Source organism: Nicotiana tabacum, chromosome 12 (assembly GCF_000715075.1).
Source record: "Nicotiana tabacum cultivar K326 chromosome 12, ASM71507v2, whole genome shotgun sequence".
Classification (NCBI taxonomy): domain Eukaryota; kingdom Viridiplantae; phylum Streptophyta; class Magnoliopsida; order Solanales; family Solanaceae; genus Nicotiana; species Nicotiana tabacum.
Window position 1 is genome coordinate 35,927,801 of NC_134091.1, and position 5,250 is coordinate 35,933,050.

The window sequence follows — 5,250 nt, forward strand, 5'->3', positions numbered from 1 at the left end:
TATCCATTTAGTACTCTGTTGAAGTTTATCTACAAGCAGCTGATGCAGGCAGGTTGCAAGCAGCTCAATGAAATGATTTGCAGCAGCTTCTTATTAAACATGCAGGTTGCAGGCAGCTCATGCAGACAGCTTACAAGCAGCGAAAGAAAAGCCCTGCAGCTGCTTCCTGAAAAGCCTCGTAGCTGCTTCCTTTCTTCTATAAATAGAGGAGTTTTCAAATCATTGTGCACATGAGTTTGAAGTTGAATAATATATCAATCTCTCTCTATACTTGTCTTCGATTTATTTACTTTACAGTTTTTATTTTATAACACGTTATCAGCACGAGACTCTGACATCTCTATCAAATACTTTGAAAGTATCACAGGTACGAACTTTCTTTTTCTAAATGATGTCAAATCTTTCTAAACTTGAATCAAAAGCTACATGTCTTGGGTGCTTGATGCTGAAATTTATCTTGATGCGATGGGTCTGACAGACACCATCAAAGACAAAAATCAGGCATCAAACCAAGATCGTGCCAAAGCAATGATATTCTTACGCCATCACCTTGATGAGGGCCTGAAAATGGAATATCTTACTGTTAAAGATCCAGTCATACTGTGGGATAATTTGAAAGATAGATATGACCACCTGAAGATGGCCGTTCTTCCACAAGCACGATATGATTGGACTCATTTAAGGCTACAAAATTTTAAATCTATCTGTGAGTATAATTCTGCTATGTCCAGAATTATTTTCCAATTAAAATTATGTGGTGATAATATTACTGATCATGATATGTTGGAGAAAAATTTCACCACTTTTCATGCCTCGAACATGCTCCTGCAGCAATATCGAGAGATGGGATTCAAAAAGTATTTTGAACTAATCTCACATCTTCTTGTAGCCGAGCAACATAATGGGCTATTAATGAAAAACCATGAAAGCCGACCTACTGGTTCTTGTCCATTCCCTAAAGTGAATGAGACGAACTTCCACCAAGCTAAGCGTGGAAGAGGACGTGGTCCCAGTCGTGGTCATGGCTGTGGTCGGGGAAGAAACACTAATCATGGTAATAATAATGCACCAAAGAACCATCCTCACCACCAGTAGTGGAAAAGGAAGGAACAAAAGCATGAAGCAGTGCAAGCAGCAAACGCAGAAAATGCATGCTATAGATGTGAAGGAAAAGGGTACTGGTCACGTACATATCGTACGCCAAAGCACCTAGTTGAGCTGTATCAAGCCTCTCTCAAGAAGACTGAGAAAAATGCTGAAGCAAATTTTATTTCTGAAGATAATTTAGACTTCATGCATTTGAATGTAGCTGATTACTTTGCACTCCCAGAAGGAGAAACAAGTCATGTGATCGGTGATGAATCTGTAGAGATGTAAATATTTTAATTTTTATTATTTGTAGTAGATAGTATGGTTATGTAATAGTTTCACATAAATAAAAGTTATTCTTTGATAATAATGTTTACTATCATATTTATTTTATTTATGTCATTTTGAAGAATATGGATAATCCTCAAATTGTGTTTGGATCAAAGACCAATCATGAAGATATTTGTGTAATTGATAGTGGAACAACTCATGCCATATTCAAAGATCAGAAATACTTTTCTTATTTGCATAATGAAAAAGCAAATGTTTCTACAATTTCTGGTAATATAAGTTTGATTGAAGGCTCCAGAAGTGCTATTGTATTTCTGTCTAAGGGAACAAAACTTATTATAGACAATGCACTATTCTCCTCCAAGTCCCGAAGAAACTTGTTGAGTTTTATGGATATCCGCCGAAATGGGTATCATGTTGAGACGATAGATGAAATGAATATGAAATATCTTTGTATTACAAAGAATGTTTCTAGCCAGAAGTGTATTGTAGAAAAGTTACCAAATTTATCTTTTGCTTATACTATTCAAAGATTAGTACAGTTGAAGCACACTCTATCGTAAATCGGAAGTTTACTGATTCAAATACTTTTATGTTTTGACATGGCCGTTTGGGCCATCCTTGATCAATAATGATGAGACGAATTACTAAAAATTCAAGTGGGCATCCATTAAAGAATCTGAAGATTCTTACAAATGATGAATTTTTTTATGATGTTTGTTATCAAGGCAAAATGATCACTAGACCATCACCAATGAAGGTTGGCAATGAGTCCCCTGCCTTTTTAGAGCGTATACATGGGGATATATGTGGACCTATTTACCCACCAAGTGGGTTGTTCAGATATTTTATGGTCCTAATAGATGCATCTTCAAGATGGTCCCATGTGTGCCTACTATCATCTCGCAACCTGGCGTTTGCAAAGTTATTAGCCCAAATAATTCGATTAAGGGTACAATTCCCAGATTATCCTATAAAGGCTATTTGCCTTGATAATGCTGGAGAATTCTCATCTCAAGATTTTGATGATTACTATCTATCAGTTGGGATAAAAGTTGAACATCCTGTAGCTTATGTTCATACTCAAAATGGCCTTGCAGAGTCATTTATTAAACACATGCAGTTAATAGCAAGACCACTACTTATGAAAACAAAATTGCCCACTACTGTTTGGGGCCATGCTATCTTGCACGCAGCATCACTTATCCTCCTCAGACCGATACATTACAATAAATATTCTCCGTCATAATTAGTTTTTGGTCATGAACCAAATATTGCCCATCTACGAATTTTTGGATGTGTTGTATATGTGCCAGTAGCACCACCACAGCGCAGTAATATGGGCCCGCAGAGAAGGTTAGGAATATATATTGGGTTTGAATCACCCTCTATTATTCGCTATCTTGAACCATTGACGGGAGATTTATTTACTGCTCGATTTGCAGATTGTCGATTTGATGAAACAAATTTCCCACAATTAGGGGGAGAGAAAAAGGAAATCAAAAGAGAAATTGTGTGGAAAGTTTCATCATTATCTCACTTTGATCCACGTACCCCTATATGTAATCAGGAGGTCCAGAAGATCATCCATTTACAGAATATAGCAAATCAAATGCCAGACGCATTTACTGATTTGAAAAGGATAACTAAGTCACATATCCCTGCAGAGAATGTGCCTATCCGAATTGATGTCCCAGCAGGACCATCAACTAGCATGAGAGCTAGTGAACCTAAAGCACGCCTGAAGCATGGTAGGCCTTTGGGTTCTAAGGATCGAAATCCTAGAAAAATAAAATCGACAAATAATCAAAATGATATTATGAAGGGATCTCCTAAAGAGACCCAAGATCTGATTAGTTTTGAAATTCCTGAAGAAATCATTGAACCCGAGACTCAAGTGAGAGGAACTTTTAATAAGTTCTACTCGTGATGGTATTAATTTAAATCGATCTGAAATAGTGGTGGATAATATTTTTTCATATAATGATGCACTTAACATTATGCAAGATAGTGAGAATCTTGAACCCCGATCTGTCGAAGAATGTCGACAAAGATCTGATTGGCCAAAATGGCAAGAGTCAATTTAATCAGAATTGAAGTCACTTGCTAAAAGAGAGGTTTTTGGACCAGTAGTCCAAACACCTGCTGGTATAAAGCCAGTTGGTCATAAATGGGTTTTTGTGTGAAAAGGAATGATAAAAATGAAGTTGAAAGATACAAGGCTCACCTTGTTGCACAAGGATTCTCACAACGACCTGGACTCGATTATGAAGAAACATATTCACCTGTTATGGATGCCATAACATTTCGATATCTCATCCGTTTAGCCTTACGTGAAAGGCTTGAAATATATCTAATGGATATGGTTACAGCTTATCTATACAGGTCACTTGATAATGAAATTTACATGAAAATCCCTGAAGGATTTAAAATGCCTGAAGCATATTCAAAATCTCGGAAAATGTACTCAATCAGATTACAAAGATCTTTGTACGGTTTAAAGCAATCTGGGCGCATGTGGTATAATCGCCTCAGTGAATATTTGCTGAAAGAGGGTTACATAAATAATGTTATTTGTCCATGTATTTTTATAAAGAAAATAGTTTCAGAATTTGTTATACTTGTTGTTTATGTTGATGACATAAATCTTGTTGGAACTCCAGAAGAGCTCCAAAAGGCAACTGAATATCTTAAGAAAGAATTTGAGATGAAAGATCTTGGAAAGACAAAACTTTGTCTTGGTCTGCAAATTGAACATTTAGTAAACGGGATATTTATCCATCAAACTGCCTATACAGAAAGGGTCTTAAAACGCTTTTACATGGACAAAGCGCACCCATTGAGTACATCAATGGTTGTTCGATCACTTGAAGTAAATAAAGATTTGTTCCGACCTCCAGAAGAGGATGAGGAACCCCTTGGTCCCGAAGTACCCTATCTCAGTGCAATTGGTTCACTAATGTATCTTGCTAATGCTACAAGGCCTGACATAGCATTTTCTATTAATTTACTAGCAAGATATAGTTCTTCTCCTACACGGAGACATTGGAACGGGATTAAGCATATATTACGATAATTAAAGGGAACTCTTGATATGGGTTTGTTTTATGCTAACAAATATAGTGCATATCTTGTTGGTTATGCAGATGCGGGTTATTTATCTGATCCCCATAAAGCTAGATCTCAAACCGGGTACGTGCTTACATGTGGAGGTACTATCATATCATGGTGCTCCACAAAGCAATCTATTGTTGCTACTTCTTCAAATCATGCTAAAATAATAGCTATTCATGCAACGAGTAGGGAATGCGTATGGTTGAGATAAATAATTTATTTTATTCGAGAAAAATATGGTTTGGAATGTGAGAAAAGACCCACAATTTTATACAAAGACAATGCTGCATGCATAGCCCAATTGAAGGGAGGATTTATAAAAGGATATAGAACGAAGCACATTTCACCAAAATTATTCTACACACACGATCTTCAGAAAAATGGTGACATTGATGTGCAACAAATCCGTTCAAGTGACAATCCGATAGATTTAATCACTAAATCTTTGCCAACTTCAACTTTTGAGAAGATGGCATACAAGATTGGAATGCGGAGGCTCAAATATTTGTAACAAGGTTTTCATCAGGGGGAGTAAAATACGCGATGTACTCTTTTTTCCTTACTAAGGTTTTTTTTCACGGGGTTTTCCTTATAAGGTTTTTAATGAGGCAGCTAGAAATGCGTATTACTAAATATATGTTCTCTTTTTCCTTCATTAGGATTTTTCCCACTGGATTTTTCCTAGTAAGGTTTTAACGAGGCACAATACCTTTTAATGAACATCCAAGGGGGAGTGTTATGAAAATAATTATATTG